This window comes from Culex quinquefasciatus, chromosome 2 (assembly GCF_015732765.1).
Source record: "Culex quinquefasciatus strain JHB chromosome 2, VPISU_Cqui_1.0_pri_paternal, whole genome shotgun sequence".
NCBI classification, from domain to species: Eukaryota; Metazoa; Arthropoda; class Insecta; order Diptera; family Culicidae; genus Culex; species Culex quinquefasciatus.
The window spans coordinates 71,917,002-71,937,258 of record NC_051862.1 but is presented as its reverse complement, the minus strand read 5'-3'; the positions used below and the strand labels follow the sequence as shown (position 1 = coordinate 71,937,258).

At 39.3% G+C, this 20,257-nt stretch overlaps 1 pseudogene; it reads right to left on the bottom strand.

Moving 5' to 3' along the window:
• Positions 1-568: 568 nt before the first annotated feature.
• On the bottom strand, positions 569-2,166 carry LOC119767096 (annotated as a pseudogene).
• Between the last annotated feature and the right edge of the window lie 18,091 nt (positions 2,167-20,257).

Here is a 20,257-nt window from a genome sequence, read left to right as displayed (position 1 = left end):
ACATTTAAATGCCTCGCATTACAGCGCAAATCGTCGCGTTAAAAGTGTTCGATATAAATTTATCAGAATCGCTTTTGCCGCTGCGGTGTGTCACTTTGCACGGCGGGAAATGTGCACGTCAATTCCATGTAAAGTTCTAATGAAATAGTAAGTCGAAGGAAAAAAGCTTAAGAAACAGCGATTTTTTGTGAAAGCATTTTTCTCTGCGTGCAACAGAAGAAAAGGGCGCAAACGAGAAACCAGAGCAAAATAAAAAAAAGTCGCGCTGTAAATCGAACGGAATAAATACCCGGGTAAATACGCTTAATCCGATTGCTAACTTCATCGAGCGAATGCAGAGTTTACCTTTTGGTTTTGGGATTCGGAAAACTGCTGCTCTGCTTTGCCCTGTGTGAGGTGGGAGGAACTGCATTCGACAGATGTTCGCCTTTGCCGGGTTGCCTGGTTGGTGGATTGTGGTAAGCGATTGAATAAATTAAGTTATGCCGAGCACCGAGGATTGGAGGTTGCGAACTCCCTCGCGAGGAATATTGGTGACAATTGATTGTTCAGTTTTGTCTTGGTGGGTTTTGGTAAGTTATGGATGTTGTGAAGATAAGTGGTTTAAATAGGATTTGCTGCTTGAGCTGCTGTTAGCCTTAATTATAACTGGGCTTTTTATTTAAAACTTGAATTTTGGAGTGAGCGAATTGATGATTTCGTTTGCAAATACATGCTGAACATTTAGTTAATCCATCTTTGAACAAACTCTTCAATTCTGAGTTTGGCTTTCTTAAGCTCCGGCGAGTCTTGGTCACTAATCGATCCCATATCAGCACTACTAAAATGTTCCGAAATAACAATAGCGTCAGACTCCTTTTCATGATATTCAGTGATTGAGATATTTCTCATCGGATCCAACGCTCCATTCACAAACAACACATTTTTGATGTCCTGATGTTGACCTCCAAAACGCTCATTGGTTCGCTTAACCCCATCGTTGATTACCTCCGGAGTCAGCCAACCTCCAAAGATGGCCGCACAATAGTTGTAGAAGTATTCCATATCCACTCGATGTCCAAAGGGCTGATCCATGGCGTCCGTCGTAAGGAACCACCCAAACTCCGTACAAGACCGGTAGGCCAGCTGCCGTTTGCCCCACAATTTGTTCTCGTCATTGCCGATGTCAACGTCGCGTAGATTCTTCAACGAGGTCTCAAAATTGTACGGGTTGCAGTCCTGATCTTGGGTGTTGTTCCGCACCCATTCGGCCAATCGCCGCAAGTTGGTCAGTTCTTTGCTGTTGTTCAGGCTGTCACAGATTAGTTTTGTAGATTCTACGCTTTGATGGGCTAGGATTTCAAACTGAATTTTTTGTTTGACGCTGTAGAAGAAGGTTTGCTCGTCCAAGTTGGTTCGTAGCGTTGTGCAGGTGTTGAACATTTCACTAATGCTACGGTTGAAGCCAGCAGCCAGTTCAATCTCAGCTTCTTGGTAGGCACTTTGAATTCGATTGTAACACATTTGATCTCCATATTTTTGAATCATTTCACCAATTAAAACGGCGTATTCCTTGAAATTCAAGCGAGCTTCGACACGACCACTGGAAATCCAAACTCCGTCGACTAGTTCAGGGTACTGTTTACGCATAAAAGTGGCCACAGTTCCACCGTAACCAGCGCCCATCAGTATCACCCTAGCGTTCTCATCTCAAACAACTTTTTCTCTCAGGTGACGAATCAGCTCAGCTAGATCTTCGAGAGCTTGCTCGACAGTCAGAAACTTTAGGTTGTCGGTTGAGAGATCCCTACAAAGAACTCACTTGATAAAAGATTCTGCTCCACCACTTGAAAAACCACCAACTCACCCATTTGGAATGCTTTCCCCGAAGAATCGATGCTCGTTCGCAAACATCCAGCTTTGCTCACGAACCGCAATATCGTAAAAATGACCATTTTCAATGTAGTACGAGTACATGGGCCATGGTCCGGCGGCGTACACGAAGATGGGCCGTCCTGGTTTGTAGTGCTCGCCGTTGGACATGTAGCGGAACTCGAACGTTGCGTCGTTGTTCGCGTCGCCAAAGTGGTCCAGTTTGGTGCGGAAGTAATGAGTTGTAGTTTAAGCATTCTCTTGAGAATTTTGACAAGCTCCGGAAAGGTTTACCGCCAGCAAGAGTAAAAACGCTGCCTGTTTCATCGTGATTCAGTGTTTGAATGACAAATTGTATTTCGAATGTTACGTTTTGGATTGGAGAATGCAAACAAAACTATCACACTGTATTCTTATCGGAAGAAACTGATAAGAACCGGTTCATTTGATTTGCGAATTATTCATTTTGTATGGCATCAACCAACCTACAAGGCAGATCGAAAACTAGAGATTTGTGGGGTGACAGTTGTGAGTTAGGGCGTCCCAAAAATAAAATAAAAAGTTGTCAAATCTTTGGTGCTCACCCCTAGAATGTTAGATAAGGATGTCAGAAACAATGTTTTCATACAACAAAAAATTCCCAAAAATGGTTTACAACTCGCGCGCGGAGTTTGAATGAAAAAAGTGCATTTTTTCTAATCTAATCTAATCAGACCCTAGCGCAGCCAATCTTTCGAAGGGATCCTGGAGAGTACCTTAGGTTAGATGACGCCTAGCACTCTTCTTGTCATTTATTAACATTTGTAGTGCGCCATTGCATTAGAATGCATTGAAACATCACAAGCGTTAAAGCGGCTAGGCCTACTGCGTAAAGCCATATCGCAAAGATGACTCGCAATTGGGTTGAGTTTGAGCACTGAGTGTTCGAACAACAACGCAATTCTGAATCGACAGGGGAGGAAGAAGCGTGGGGACACACCACCATACGCTCCAAGATTTTTGGTTGTATTCGTTGGGAGCACCATGCTCAGCAGGTTTGGTACTCCGGGACCCACTGGGATGGGACATTGTATTTCCACGAATGCCCTGGACACTATTTGCCGAGGTTATAGCGCCACAACTCGCTCTCTGTAACAGTATTCCTAATTCCAGTCTACGCTCACCAAGTCGTCATGGCCTAAAATGAAAAAAAAAGTGAATTTTTTGAGTATTTTTCAGAAATGCGCGTAACTATCATACTAAAGTCATTCAAATTTGGTCGCCTTGGGCTTCAAGTTATAGTTTAATGTCCCTTGAACAAATTCCTGTACAGACATAGTCCATAAAAGCTTGTGTTGAAAAAATGGTGTTGTGGAGAAAAAATAGTTCCTAAAATCTTGAACAAGCGTTGATAAATTGGGAACCACGAACAAAGTGTTCAAATTTCATGGTACGTTTTTCTCTTTTTTCTCCGTGTATGATTACAAACGAGAAAGCATATATTTTGGATTTTTTAATTTTGCTTGCTCAAAAACGATATTTGTTAATAACATTTCATGAAAAAACATGAGATTTTCTTACAATGTGACGTAAACGACAAATAATCGTGAATCAAATTTAATGTTATTGAGCAATTCCAGCTCAAATCAGGAATTTTTCTGATACTTTTGCACCCGACCCTCTCCGATTTCAATGAAACTTTGTAGACATGTCTGGAGTTTTTTTGAAAAGGTCCTATAAACCAAATTTTCATTTTTTGCTTTTTGGGTGTTTTTGAATACCCCTGACTCAAGGCGGTTCTAAAAACACCCAAAAAGCAAAAATTTAAAATTTGGTTTATAGGTCCTTTTCAAAAAAAAACTCCAGATGTTATCCTAGGCTTATATAAGCCATTTTTGTGCATATGGATCAAATAGTACTCGAGAATAACATTTGAGAAGGGTGTAAGGTATTTAAATATAAATTTAAAAATCGTGGCATCACCATCAAATTTAACTTTTTAACTTAAAAACTGAAAAATCTCATAGAAGTGGCGTGTATTTTTGTTTCAGTGTATTTTTTTCAGAAAGCCCGTCCAATTTCCTACAAGTTTGTCTTTGACCACTTTTTGATACGACGCAACGGCTTCAAGATACAGTAATTTTTAAATTACAGAATACAAAAATATTTAAATACCTTACACCCTTCTCAAATGTTATTCTCGAGTACTATTTGATCCATATGCACAAAAATGGCTTATATAGGCCTAGGATAACATGTCTACAAAGTTTCATTGAAATCGGAGAGGGTCGGGTACAAAAGTATCAGAAAAATTCCTGATTTGAGCTGGAATTGCTCTATTAAAGTTCATATCTCCGAGCTGTGAACGTGATTTTTTTGGCATGTACATTCGAATGTACAAATTTATAAAATTCATTTATAAAAAACTGTTTTTTTTTTTCAAAAATAGTTACCCATTAGAGCTTTATTTGTTCATATCGAGCAGTACTAATAAATATGTCGTTTACGTCACATTGTGAGAAAATATCATGGTTTTTTCATGCCTTCTTGTTTGTAATCATAGTAGCCAATGTTTTATGCTAAATCAATTAAATACTAAGAATTTTGAAAATTCATCACTTTTTTTCACTAAAATGCAATTATCTCGGCTTTGTGTAGACATGAATTGAATGTTAAAAAAAGTAAAATCTCCGTAAAATTTCCAATAAGCTGAATGCATCAGTTTTGGCTGCTTTGGGGGAGCTGTTTTGGGGGGGTGGTTTTTGAAATGTTTTAGCCACAAAATACAATTTTTTCTCCCTAAATCGCCCTGCCATGCCCAAACACAAGCTACTCGAAAAACGCACTTTTTCATTCAAGCTCCGCGCGCGAGTTGTAAACCATTTTTGAGAATTTTTAGTTGTATGAAAACATTGTTCCTGACATCCTAATCTATCATTCTAGGGGTGAGCACCAACAATTTGACAACTTTTCATTTTTTTGGGACGGCCTATTGTGGGTACAAGTGGGGAAAATGATCTTCAGATGTGAGCAGTTGAGGAAAAAATTGAATCGAGACTATTCTTACACGGACTTCAATCTGAACGGACGCCAAAAATCTGGACTTTTTTTTAATAATAATAACGTATTCATCATTCATTTCGTACCGCAATTACTTCCCTAATGAACAGAGTTGTTCCTTTAAAGGGTTGTAATCTTAGTTACTTAGCATGTTCAACAATCGTGTGGCCTTGGTGGTCAAACTACAAGCATTACTCAGCTTTTACTTAAACCATAAAAAAATACATCCACCATTAAGTTAGTTTTTAAAATAAAATCAGTTACGAAATCTTTGGACAACAGTAGAGCAGTTCTCTAGGATTTCGGTCATTAGATATTTTTTGTATTTTTTAATCCGACTGAAACTTTTTTGGTGCCTTCGGTATGCCCAAAGAAGCCATTTTGCATCATTAGTTTGTCCATATAATTTTCCATACAAATATGGCTGAGCTCAATTTGTTGGGTGGTGACGCGCGGTCAATTATGTGGCATTGTGTGTGAAAAGAAAAGAATTTTATTTCGTGTTTCATCCTGATTGGCTTGCTCAAGTCCTTCCTACATCATCGTTGATCGGGAGGCACGACGTCGTGTGAATTGTTGCATTAAAATAAGTTTAAGTATTACTGTAAATGGCTGTAAAAAAGTCCTTCCTATATCATCAATGTCGTCTGGGTAATCGTGATGAAAAATTACATTTATTCAGTATTTAAATACCTGTGCGCGAGTGTTTTGGTGTGCTAATTAGAAAGACCTTCCCATAGCATCGTTGTTCGGAAGGCTCGCCGTCGGGTCTGTTATGAAAGTCCTCCCCATAGCGTCGTAGCTCGGGAGGCATCGAAAAGCCAATACCTTATCCTACTAACCCAAACAAAAAATATTAATCACGTGATGCTTGAAGGAGATGCTGTGGATTCAACGGTCTCAAGCGGTATCAACAAGTATATAGCGAAAAACTATGTGCTTGATGAGTCTGCAACTTCAACTATCGGACTAACATTCCTCCCTTTTGTTGAACTGCAGGCTTCTTGGGAGGGCGCCGGTATTGACTAATAAAGTCGGGGTCTTCAGGGGTTAAACAGTGAACGGATGGTTGGCTCCCACTGATCATTTTTGATTCATTGTTTAACTTCAGCTGATCTGTCAATAACGGAGTAGCAGCTCATTGGCAGTCAACCATGCTCATGCTCATGCTCATGCTCATGCTCATGCTCATGCTCATAATTTTCCATACAAATTTGGCAGCTGTCCATACAAAAATGATGTATGAAAATTCAAAAATCTGTATCTTTTGAAGGAATTTTTTGATCGATTTGGTGTCTTCGGCAAAGTTGTAGGTATGTATATGGACTATACTGGAAAATAAATAATACCCGGTAAAAAAATTTGGTGATTTTTTATTTAACTTTTTATCACTAAAACTTAATTTTCAAAAAAAAACACTATTTTTTTGTTTTTTTTTATTTTTTGATATGTTTTAGAGGACATCAAATGCCAACTTTTCAGAAATTTCCAGGTGGTGCAAAAAATCTTTGAGCGAGTTATGGATTTTTGAATCAATACTGAATTTTCTCAGCTTTTCAAAAATATTTTTTTCCAAAAGTGTGCAAACATGTGCACTATTTTTAAAAAATGAAAAATTGCGACTATTTTCAAAAAAGTCACCTAAATATGGATTTAACTTAAAAACGGTGCACTTTATCAAAATATCACTAAAGTACTTTTTGATTGCAAATTTGATTTTACATCGAAAAATGAAGTAGAAAAATTTTTGCGACCAATATTTCGATTTTTTGAAAAACTCAGTATTGATTAAAAAATTCATAACTCAGTCAAAGATTTTTTGCACAACCTGGAAATTTCTGAAAAGTTGGCATTTTATGTCCTCTAAAACATATCAAAAAATAAAAAAAAATAAAAATAGTATTTTTTTGCAAATCAAGTTTTAGTGATAATAAGTTAAATAAAAAAATCACCAAATTAGTTTTACAGTGTATCATTTTTTTTCAGTGTAGTATGTATCCATACCTACAACTTTGCCGAAGACACCAAATCGATCAAAAAATTCCTTCAAAAGATACAGATTTTTGAATTTTTATACATCATTTTTGTATGGACAGCTGCCAAATTTGTATGGAAAATTATATGGACAAACTAATGATGCAAAATGGCTTCTTTGGGCATACCGAAAGCACCAACAAAGTTTCAGTCGGATTAAAAAATACAAAAATTAAAATTGAAGAAAAAAGACCGATTTCGTAGAGAATTGCTCAGTAGTCAAATATGATTATATTTCGCTGGATATTTAAAACTAGTCATGATAGGATGGTGTCGAGCGTGGCTGGAGTAGTAATCCTTGCTTGTGCGTCCTCAGTCCGTCACGCTCAAAATACAACTGAACGATTCAAGAACAAAGGTCGCAAGATCATCCCTTACCCAATGTTTCCAGACTAATAAAACAAATCTGAAACAATTTTGAAAGTGTCAGTATCAAAAACCATAAAGTTTGATACCCATATTGTCCCAACTCTTACGGTTCGGCAAATGTCCCCCCATCGGAACATCCGCGGGGCCTCCGGCCACGCCAGTCCAGGTGGTGGCCAGTTCCAATGATCGACTCCCGCGACTGGAATGTGTTAGCTGGTCCTTGCCTCCAAGCCATCTGCTCCTGAACCTCAAGGCCGTCTGCTACCGGGCCACCAGGCCATCTGCTTCTGATGTGTTCTCGTCGACGTCCAGCAATAGAATCAATTTTCGGAACCGACCGAGCCGCGTTTTGTTGCTTCGTCGACGATCCGAAAATTATGAGGTGGAGTGGGGGTAATTTTAGATACATCAATCTCACGTCTCTCGATTGACTGATTGGGAAACGTTTGTTCCTCCAACCAGCGTGCAGCAAATAGAGGAGAAATTTGCCAAGAGGGGAATTCGTCACGTAACGTTTTCGCTTCGCGAAAATTTTGGATTGACACCACGTATAGAAACCTTAGGACAAAGTTCTTTGTCAAACAAAAAAATGAAGTAATTCACCAAACCTACTCATTTCAATAGGTTTTTTTGGGACCTCAAAACAAGGTAAAAAATGTGAATTCATTAAATATGACTTGATTTGTTCGCACAGAAAACAAATAAACAAGTGAAGTGTAACCATTTCATTACATTTGAAAAAAGGAAAAACAAATCGAGTGGCAAATTCATTACATGTTGAATGTGAATTTGACGATCTGACGGGAAGTTAATGAAAAATCAGTTTGTTATTTCCACCATGCTTGAAATATCCAACTTCATCAACGGATGAAAACCCCCTCACTCCGCAAGGAGTCAATCGATGTCGACAACGTCCAATTGCATTTCGGAGTTGATCGAGAGGTTGCCTGGCACAAGTGGAAATGAAAAGTCCAGCCAAATGAAATATTACAACTTTTCAAGACGTTTTACAGCGCAGCAATAAAAAAAAGCACGCTGCAGCTTTTCCATCTTTCTTTTCTGCGTTTCAACGACAGAACGACCCAACTTTGAGCGCAAGATGATTGAGCCAGCAGTTTGCAAAAACAGCGCAAATGGAAGTCACTTTTTTTCGGGAAAGTGACTGATTATTTTTTAAGTTTGGGAAAAGGATTGTCGAGAAAAGCGTTTGGTGGAGCGTGTAAAAGTTTTGAAGAATTGATGTTTTCAGTTCCAATTGAGCGTGAAAAAGTGCAAACGAAAGTTTTGTTTTAAAGTGCTTCATGCTTAAGGCTACTAACTCTTGCTGAGCAAAAATCCGTACACTTTGCCGATATGACACCATGGTATAACAAAACTGTCAATGAATTATTTAGATAAATTAAATTTAATAAATTTGAGAATTAAAAACATGAAACTGTGTCGTTTTTACAGCTAACAAATTTCACAAAATGCTATCAGAGTGCTTATGATTTGCTCGTTTAAATCATTATGTTCCTATTTTTTTTTTTCGTTAAACGTTTAAAAGTTTACGAAATGTCAAGTTTGCTTTTACGAATAATATCGTTCTTAGTGTTTTCACGAACGCTTTTCCAGAGTTTTTTTTTTATTGAAAAGGTCCCATAACATTAAAAAAACTCTAGATTTGTTAATTATTCAAGTGTTCAAATGTTTTCACAAGTTTTAGAAAGCCTTTGGGAATGGATAAATATATTTAGTAAGGAATTTCTAAAAGAACAATTCTAGAGTTTTTTTTAAAGGTCCTATCAACATATGAAAGACAATAGTTCAAAAACTCTAGAATTATTGATTATCAAGTTTGAATTGAGGAAACCCCGGAAAACTCCCTTTTTACATCAAACTCACAGAAAAATACAAATTTCTAGTTAACAAAAGCTTTGACCAAATGAAAAAAGCAATTCAATGATTAAATAGTTATTAAATTCCGTACAAATACGTTTTATGCGTAAAATTCCCTACAAAAATTCCGGCCTGTTAAAAATCCGCGAAGAGGTTCGAAAATCCGTATGGTAAGGAAAAAATCCGTACAGTTGGTAGCCTTATTCATGCTTAACTGTTGGTAGAAAGTTTTAACTTCAATTTTACTATAAAACTAACAAAAATAAACTTCTAGGTTGGTGTCCTTACTATCCATATCTTCATTCTGAAGGCTTAATCAATTATTGCGCCCAGTTAGTATGCAAAGAGCTTAACTTCTGGGCAGTTAGGACACACAATTTTAATCATTTGTTTAGCAAATACATAAACCATTTTTGCCTCATATGAAATACATGAAACTTTTTGTCAATTTTAATTAAAATAGGCAAATGTATTACCAATTTCATTTGAAACCATCCAACTCTAAAGATTCCACATTCTACCCTTCACAACAGTTCAACAGGTTCGATTAAAATAATTGCATTTATTAAATTAATTTCATCCCGCCCTGGTGGTTTGGAGTTTCCCCGCCAAAGGCGAGTCAGTTTAAGCAGAAGGGTCTCTCTCAACTCGATCCTTCCAGAGGTTCGGGTTGGCCATCAGGAGACAGTCAATTTATGGGCGATGGCCCGGAGCGATTCGATAAAGTTATTAACATCTCAAGCAGGCCGGACCATCAATAACGGCCCAGAGGGGAAGGCGATGTAGAAGAGTGAACTTTTGAAGACCCCCAGAAATTGGCACACCTGAGGTTGGGTATGACGAAAAAAAGGAGGTTAAAAAGGGGGAAGGTCAATTGAGTGCGATGAAGAATATATTTGAAGGGACGAGCTGAACGAATGCAACAATGTGCTTTGGGGAGGAGAAATTTGTGGAGGGCGTACCGCTGGCAGATTTATTACGACTAATTGAATTTATCGTGTAGCGGATTTCTGAGAAAGTTTGTTTACGTGTGTGGTTTCACCAATCAGTACACTGGAAAAAATAAAAGTACCAAATTCCTAAATTCTAGGAATTTTGGCTCCTTTCCTTATTAAGTAATCTAAAAAACCATATTACTAAATAAGGAAAGAGGCAAAATTCCTAGAATAAAGGAATTTGGTACTATTTTTTTTATTTCAGTGTAGGAAAGTATAAATGCAGATAAGCAAAGATGATATTTTAACTAAAAACAATTTTTTTTAAATCAAAATCAAATTATTCGCTCTACAGCATTGCCTTGGCGTTCTTGATTGCGAGATTCCTACTCGAAACCAGGTGTCCAAAGGCTTGATTGTTGAGGCACATAACATTCTAATTCCAACTCATCATACTTATTATCTAGGGAATTCATTCGTAGTTCGTGGCGCACGCCTGTGGAATGCTTTGCCTCATCGTCTGAAAAATCTTACTTCTATTAGTGATTGTAAGCAACAGTGTAGAGAATATTTAAGAAACACTTGATAGAAACAGTTTCTTGACCAGTTCATTTTCTCACTTGAAATCTTCTTGTTGAAGTCATTTTCATTTTTTGTTAGGTTAAGTTTTTTCTCTTTGTTTATACAATGCTCATTTGATGTACTCTAACCTAATTTTTAGTTAGTTTTAAGTTTTTTTTGTTTGTAGTTTTATCATATTCGAAATGAATGCTGTCTCTGTATACGATAAAAGGCCTTATGCAGAGGTGCATCGGCACGGCACGGGTGCTGCTCTTGTTCTTCTAAGATTTAAAAACACGGTGTTTTTAATCAAAGCACGCGCACGGGCTCTGTGTCAGAACTTTAACTGTACGTGCAAATGTCAACGGTTTTTTCTGGATTCAACTTTTTGTAATGAAAAAATGAGGAAAATAAGGCTAAAGTAAATCGTGCAGAGAAATATTCAGCAGTTATCAGTGTGTGAAACAAATAGAAACTATCCGGAATAGCTGCCAAGTGGGCTATGCTAAGAACTTCGGATGTTTGATGACCATTTTTAGGCAAACCCGTTTTTTGCATATTCTTTGACCTTTTAAACCTGTGCTGTTGGATTTCCATGTTAGGAAACAACTAATCGTGCCCTTTACTAGCAAATGTATAAATTTCATTGTTGTTTAAGGTGAGTTTTAATTTAATATTTAAAAAAAAATGTTGAAGATCTCAGATTGAGATTCGGCGCTACAACATTTCATGAAAAGAACTGGCCTGGCTCAAAATATAAGTGAAAAATAGTAGAACATTAAAAAAAAACATGTACAATTCTTCAAAGAGCCGCTAAGAGTTCGGCACGCGTTCTCGTAAGGTGGTAAAAACACCATGTTCTGTGCCTCCTAGATGTGCTTATAAGAACGGAAAGTGCAAGTACAGTTCGTTCAAATGCATGTCTGGCCTTATGTATATTTTTGAAATAAAAATACAAAATACAAAAAAATACAACCCAAACGCAGGGGCAAATGGGCAACAGTGGCGGCGAGAGCAATCCAGAGAGGGTAAAGAAAGAAATTGCTCCCTCTCCTTTGTTCTGCTGTTCGTACAGCCTTGACCCCTTTGCTTCCGAACACCGTACTAGCCCAAACGTGGAAGGGAACACAGCCATCGATCTGAGGTTTCCTTTACGATAGAGCACAATAAAAAAATCTTGGGAAAAATGCCTAAGGGGGCTGCAGCCCAGCTACGGTCTTGATTTGAATCAATGATATTGAGTTTTTTAAGTGCCTGCAATTTTCAACTGACTTTATATGTCTCGGAAATTATTGGTCTGATTTGCAATGTTAATAGTGATGAGATAACAACCACTGCCCACTTTTTTGGTTGCGCTACTGCGCTCGTTCTGAGTGATGTGTTCTACTAGCTGTCACAGTCTGTTTTTATAAATAAAAGTCTATTTCAACCGCTTTGACTGTACGCACGCGTTTTCGTCGTTCCTCCTGTAAGCCATCCGAAACCTCTAAAAAAAGATGAAACTTTAGTGAAATTTTCTGATTTTTTAAAATTATGTATTGTATTATATTTTATGTAAAAGGCTTTTCAAAAAATTGCTTGATTTTAAAATTATATAATTTTCATTCAATATCAGAAAATTTCACAAAAGTTTAAAAAACTAAAACTATGTTATTTATTGCTACACATGTGTATTGCTGGAATCTAACAGTTGATAAACTAGTACTTGATGATACAACAAAAGGCAAAAAACAAAGGTCTGAATAAATCCGGACCTTCCGTTATTTCCGTGGGCCACTGCGGAAACTCTGTACCTCTATGTATTATTGTTCTCGGCTGCTGCATGTCCCGGTTGCTGTAACGCCACTGTGAAAAAGGAAAACATTAATATGAAAATATATTACAAATTTGTAGCAAACATTACATATTATATAATAGAGTACAGTGAGACAAAGGTGCGCACCTAAGGGACCATCCATAAACCACGTGGATCCTTTGGGGGGGGGGGGGTATGGCGATTGTCAATATTTTTTGTATGGACAATTGTCCACGAGGGGGAGGTAACATATTGCCAAAAAAATGTCCACGTGGTTTATGGATGGTCCCTAATGACAATCGTTCTGTCACCGGTGGCCATACAATATTTTTGATTTGTTGTATATACCCAATGTCGCTTGTCCCTCGAGAACCAAGCAATTGCAAAGAAGAACTCGTATCGACTTATTTGAAAAAAAGTAATGCTTATATAACTAAAGCACAGACATACTTTTTGGTGACTGGTGAGACACCCTTGGTATGCAAAAACTTTGGAGCACACGCAACCAAATAGCTTCCCGTGGCACTCCGCCACGTGTCTGTTAAGCTCTCTTGTGGTATGACACATAGTGTCACATTGGGAACACTTCTTGGTTGGTTCCGCATCCGGTGGCGGGTGTTTTCTGGCCATATGCGTTTTCAGGTTGTTTTTTTTTTTGGAAAACGTACCGCCACATATGGGGCATTTCAAATCGTTATCTGTGGAAATGACAATAAAATCATAAATGGATAACATACCCTAAATCCGAATAAGAATAAATCGGTTATAAAAACAACCGGGCCCGATTTGTGTAAGAGTATCGATCACGCAATTACAAAATGTTTGTCTTAAAAAATGTAAAAAAAAAATGTTATCCTTACCGGCGTCAACGGTCGGTACTGCCGGTTGGTGGTCACCCGTCGTCAGACCAGCGGCGTCCATGTGTTGCGCTTACAGCGGTTGCCGCGTCAACGGTCGGTACTGCCGGTTGGTGGTCACCCGTCATCAGACCAGCGGCGTCCATGTGTTGCGCTGGCATCGCGCTTACAGCGGTTGCGGCAATCATGACCGTCTTGACTGTGCCGTTTGACGTGTTCGTTATATCGACAACCTTTTGCAAACACTGATGTACACCACTCGCATCTGTACATGCCCGGAAAATCGTTCGTGTACCCGTACATGTGCAAAGATTTATGGATTTTTGAAACATCGAGGTAAGTTACCCGAACTACTCCGGACCGTCCCTTAATTCTGACGATTGCATCAAATTTTGAACTGCGCCCGATGCCCATACGAACCTCGCCTTGCACCGCCGTGAGCTGCTCGGCGGACGTGGCGATTCGGGTCCGCTCGAATTCTACGATGGATCCGACTGCGCTGTTGATAAGCAGATAAAGAAATAAACGTAACAATTAGGATGTGACAAAAATGACTTTTTGGCGGGCATTCAAGGGTTTGTTCCGGTGGCATACTAAGCCCAAATCCAAAATATGAGCTTGATTGGACGTAACAGGAGCTGGCGCTTTGCATTTAAATTTTAAATGGGATTTGACCGTAAAAATGACCGTATGAGAAATTATAGACACGCAAAAATCGGTATTTTCTCGGATAGCCAAGCTGCACTATTGGCATTAAAATCCTCTAAATGCGAATCCAAACAAGTTTGGGAGTGCATCGCTTCCCTCAGGGAACTTGCTTCTCGGCTTAGCAGAGTCATGTTGTTTTGGGTCCCAGGGCACTGTGGCATTGAAGGCAACGAAATGGCTGATGAACTTGCCAGACAAGGCTCATCAAACATCTTCGTGGGTCCCGAGCCATTCCTTGGAATCTCAAAAAGTGCCGTGAAGCAAGAAATAACTAATTGGGGACAATCGCAAATCGCTTCAATCTGGGGCGAGATGCGAGGATTGAGACAAGCTAAAACTTTTATCACTCCAAGTCCTTCAATTGCCAGGAAACTTCTTGGCTTAAACCGTAGGGAACTACGAATACTTGCAGGGCTTCTAACAGGACATTGTCCTGCCAGATATCACCTGCACAAAATCGGCAGGTGGCCTAACAACCTCTGTCGTTTTTGTTTAACTGAGCTGGAAAGCTCGGCACATTTACTCTGCTTCTGCGGAGCACTTGTGTCTCGAAGGCTGCGGTTCTTTGGATCGCACCTTCTTACGCCGTGCGATGTATGGCACCACACACATCCCAAGAAGGTCATACAGTTCATCGACTGTATTGCGCCGAATAAACCATGTCTGCAAAATAACCCCTCGTCTTCCGATCCAATGGATACGAGTAATTTGTAGTATGGACAGTAACCAGGGTACATCACAAAAGATAGCCTTCTCAGGTGGTCGCAGTGAACTTAACCCAATGCCCCTTGGGCAACAAAAAAAATGCATTAATTTTTTTATTTTTCTTGTTTTCATAAATATTAAATTATTTCAAATTATAAAAACATTTATTTCATAACAATTTCTCAAACAATGTCCATTTTTTTGAAATTCAGATCGAACATTACGATGCAGGCCCAGAATTAAATCGTGATAGTGGAAAGATCATTCATTGTTCCGAATATTCCAACCAAGGGAAGAGACGTCGATGCGAACTGAAATGATTTTTTTAATTAAAATATTATAACATTTCCACAGTTGTTACCTTTTACCACAGACAAACAGACGGGACACTCGAGTGCCGAACCATCGTCCTTTTAAAACAGTTATTTCAAATGCAATTTTGTTTCGGCATCCACTCACCATGCGCTGATGGCGCTGCTGTCGCCCGGCTTTTCTCAGTGTGTATATTTTTAAGTTGAGCGTGAGCACGTGTGAGGCAGCAAATGAAAACAAAACAATTATGATGGAATCCAGGAATTCTAACGGTGATCCCCAATCCAGGCTTTGCTGGGCAAGATTGGGGCAGTCTTGGCCAGGGTCATATGAGCGGTAGCCTAGCGAGGACATACCTTTTGCCTCACCCCCATCATGAGGACCAATTCTGGTTGATTTGAATTGTTTTTTTTCTATTTCAGCGACCACTACTGGTGTTTTCGTGACCAAGGGTATCGAGATTTCGGTGGAGGAGGAATCTTCGACTGAAGCAACGAGAGGACCAGTTTTTTGGTCTCTGTCGTTGCGCTTGTGGTGCGTCGTTGCTGATGCTGCCGCATGATTTGGCTCTTGAAGTTCTGCCATTGGAATCGGAACCAACCGTGGAACCGACCCACCGTCATTTTCGGCCGTCGGTGTTGATTTTTATGTTTTTCATCGGGTACTGACGATCAGCAACAACAAAATTATTTCGACCAGCTGATGATGTTTACAATCATTATGGCTTGATTGTCTCACGCATACATTGACATGACACATGACAGTGATGCGTTTGTATTGGTATGTTTGGGCTGCGCTTCGGCATCAGCTCACCAGGCAGCGCTGGCGTCGCCGTGATTTGGTGGTTTGATGAAGGACGATGGATTTTAAAAGTATTTTGTATGGAGAGTCTCGTCTGTTTGTCTGTGCTTTTACCATCGTGTCGTTTCTTCTTGTATTGAACTGTTGTTTTCGACACTTGTTGAAAAAATGCACCACCAATGACTGTGCCAATTTTAAAAATGACAGCAAGCAAATGACTTAAGTTTCTACTGTGCAGCACACTAAAACACTTTGATATTTACTGGGCTATCGGTATAAAAATTACCGAGTACCGTGAGTTTACCGGAAAAGCATGTTTACTGGGTAGATCAGTATTTTTTTACTGAAGAACGGTATTTTAAAGAAAAAAAATACCGCTAGCTCAGCATGCTTTTTGATGCATGCAATTTTGATGAAAACAACTGATAGCTTAGTAGAATTTTAATTTTACAGTGCGATTTCGGTAAAAAGATTACCGATTAGTGTGTTCCTAACTTAGTGTGCAGAATAGCCAAATGGCAGAAAATTTATGGGCACATTTTTATTTATTCCCTGATTCCCATAAGGCTATAGCGTACCCCTGCTTTCCTTCCAAATTGGCTTGATATATTAGTGAGCAAATTTTTGTTCAACAACCTTCAAAATTTCAACGTAAATGTTCGTGCAATCATCTGAAAACTATTTAAAAAGGCATTTGGGCAACCCTAGTTTACGCAAACTGCATGAAAAAAAAAAACAATAAAGAGAGCGAACATGAAGAGAGCCGACTAGGCGAACTGGCGAACTGGTAGCCATTGTGAATTGCAAAGTCGGCGTCCACATTTGCACCGCAACCCAGTGCGTACGAGGAGAACGCCGGACCATTCGTCGCACCCATCCACCGCATCTGATACCAAAATGATCACCACAGGTAAGCGAAGCTGTTTTGCCTTCCTCACCTCACTGAGGAAAGGCTATAATAGGGGAACTATACCCTTTTTCAGCCTATTTCTATTTTCAGCCTATCAGCACTTTGATCATGAATTACAGCTTTCATAAAGTGTTTTTGACTGTTCCAAAGTAATAAATAGCTCAAATAAAAGAGAGCAAGCAACTCTTCATTGTTGATACATCTGAAAATGTTGATTTAATAGCGGAAAACGGCAAAAGTGATGAGAATTGGTCGAACGGCTTAGAGTGATTAAAATGGGTATATTTCCCCTATTGCACTGGATTATTTCGGCACTGGCTCAACCAATTTTGGCCGTATTGGTCTCAATCGATCCGAAAACCCGGCATGTTATACATTTTTAGAAAGATATTCAAATGACCTTTCCAACGATTCAAAAATAAAGAGTATCTGACAACCCTATTTATGCACTTTTTATAGACCGAATGTCAGATATTTCGATGAAAACATTATCCGGGTCTATCGTGCGACCTGTCGTTGGGTAGGTAATCAAAAGACCTTTCCAACGAGTATAATAGATTGAATATCTGACAAACCTATCATAAGTTGTAAGCACATAAATGCCGTGAATTATAATGATTTGACTACACTGAAATCAATATCATGATAAATGACATAAGTTTTACATATGGGTAATTTTCCGCCAACTCACACAGCAGTTGCCCTGACCCCTCTTCAATTTGCGTGAAACTTTGTCCTAAGGGGTAACTTTTGTCCCTGATCACGAATTCGATGTCCGTTTTTTGATATCTCGTGACGGAGGGGCGGTACGACCCCTTCCATTTTTGAAATTACGAAAAAAGAGGTGTTTTTCATTAATTTGCAGCCTGAAACGGTGACGAGATAGAAATTTGGTGTCAAAGGGACTTTTATGTAAAATTATACGCCCGATTTGAAAGCGTACTCAGAATTCCGAAAAAAAACGTATTAAAAATCCTGCCATTTTCCGTTAACCGACTGTAAAAAAAATTGGAACAATGTCCTACAAAGTTGTAGAGCAGACAATTACAAAAACTTTGATATATAAACATGATATACAAATATCACGAGTTATCGCGATTGTTTGAAAAAAAAAGTTTTGAAAAAGTTGGTTGTCGTCGATCATGGTCGTTCATCGTCACCCGCGACGGACACGGACGACGAAACAAAGAGAAACGTAAAATGTAACTTTTTCAAAACTTTTTTTTCGAACAGTCGCGATAACTTTGTAGGACATTGTTACACTCTAAAAAATAACCCTGCAAAATTAGGAAAAAACCCGAATTTTTAAAACGGAAATGTTTGTTCTAAATGAAAAAATGACCCTTCTGGGTCAATGTAGATTCGTTAGGTACATTAAATTTCCCTTCAAATGACATGTTCCATTTTTTTTACAGTCGGGTGTTTCTTCGCAAACATGGATCCGACCAAGTCGGACCATGAGGAATCCGATTTCGATTCAACCCTTGAGGGTGACGAGGACGTGGAAATGGAGGACTCTGTATCGGGAGTTCCTTCAAACACCACCAACCGGGACCACTTCCTGAAGGATGAGGATGCTGGCGGTAAAGGGGGATCCTCGGACGGGTCTAAGAGGACGAAGCGAAAGCGTCTTAAATCAGATCCGAATCCGGTTCCCCCTCAACCACCGATTCCTCCCTTGACTCCAAACACGATTCCTCCTCCCAAATCAGATCCAATTCCTCCTAAGACACCGGTGCCGAATCCGGATCCAAAACATGATTTTGGAACCCATATTGTCAAAACTCAGCTTTATTCAACCTCAGCTTTATTCAACCGGGTTTGAATTACTCTGAAATTACTCAAGTTACCAATGTTTGAAGCAGAAACTGTTTTGAGATGGCTAGCGAGAGGGTTACCCTCGGACTAAACCGAGCTGTCTAACACGGACTTATGGGGCCCACTAAAACTCCTCCTGAGAATGGCTTCCACTTAAGCCATCGCCCAATTATGCAAGGAACGAGGATGCTTGAGTCAAAACAGCGAAGTTTTTTTTTATGAAATGGATATTGCGACTAAAAAACAGGCTGAGCATTTGAACAAGAGCAAACAAGATGAATAGATGGATTACATGCATAGAAAACAGAAAATCATGATAAATTTTAAGCGAACTACTGCGTCCAACTTGCGAGAACAACAAAGGGCTTATCAAAGGCTACGGAACCTTCAGGTTATCGTCATTGCTCTCAAAAGCCATTCGAAGAAGGCATAAAATGTATGTGTTACGGTTGTGGCGTAACGGGACATTACAAGACCCGCTGGATTTGAGCTGGCCAATCAAGCAAGTTGCAAAATTGAAACATTTAGGCAGTAAATCAAAAGCTTTCCCAGCCAACGTAGTTGGTCAAATTTTCGTTATGGTTTCTGTTAGTAAACACCTCTGCCTGAAGTTCTTTGCTAAGTCCGTAATCGAAGTGAAAAGGAAGAGTCGCAGTATCAATCGTTTTTTTTTTCAAACTCAATAATTTTAATTGAAATTACTGATTCAACTACAAAGCACACGATAAAGATCAGTAAGTTTTTTCAACTCAAAAATAGATATCCGAGAAATGTCACATTCCGTAACGCAAATAAACGACCCGTACGGAACACGTGCCATCGGGAAGCCCATAACCGACTCATCACCGCGTAACTCCAAACTCATCACCGCGCAACTCCAAAGAAGGAGCCATAAATCAACCAGCCAACATTGCTTTAAACTTTCCAGTCCTCCTCGTCCTCCTAGTCTCCCTTCCGTTCAGCCAAAGCCATAACAGATGCCTCCCAAGTGAGTAGATGCACTGATGTGCAGACCACCGAGTGTTCCGAAAAAGGAAACGAGTCCAGAAGCTCACCAAGAAGATGTGCGGCACGAGCCTAACCATGGCCGGGAGTGTCAAGAAATTAACCATCTCGGCTTCAAAAGTGACTTCTTGTTCTGGTCATATCGGGACGAAAAATCTAAGAATTCCTGTTTTCTGTTGACTTCGGAAGGGGGCTTCTAGGGTGACGGTAGGACTAGAATCACCAAAGTCATAAGTCATTTTGTGTGTCGGCCAGCAGTAGTGATTTGACTGTGAAGGATGGTCGTCGAAAGGTTCACCACAGTTATTAATGATGTACCACTTTTGGAGCCCTTCCGTCATTAATTATTCACGGAAGCGAAGAGTTGATTAAAGATAAGCAAACGCTAATTGTTGCAACTAAGAACAGTCAAAGGTTAAACTTTTTGATAAGTACAAATTTTATTTTGAAGCTTATTTTGAAGCAATTTTGATAATTTTCTAATTGAGAAAGCATGTTAGCAAGGACACCCACCAGCATGTAGAGTTCACGTAACAAAGACACAAACCAAGACAAAAAACTAATTGCCTTAATTCCAATTGTCAAATCTTCTTGAAAGCCCTCTCTCCTCACACATTTTGCCCTCCCCCCAGGAACAGAACCAATCGGAAGCAATTTTTCCTCCATTTTTCACCCGGTC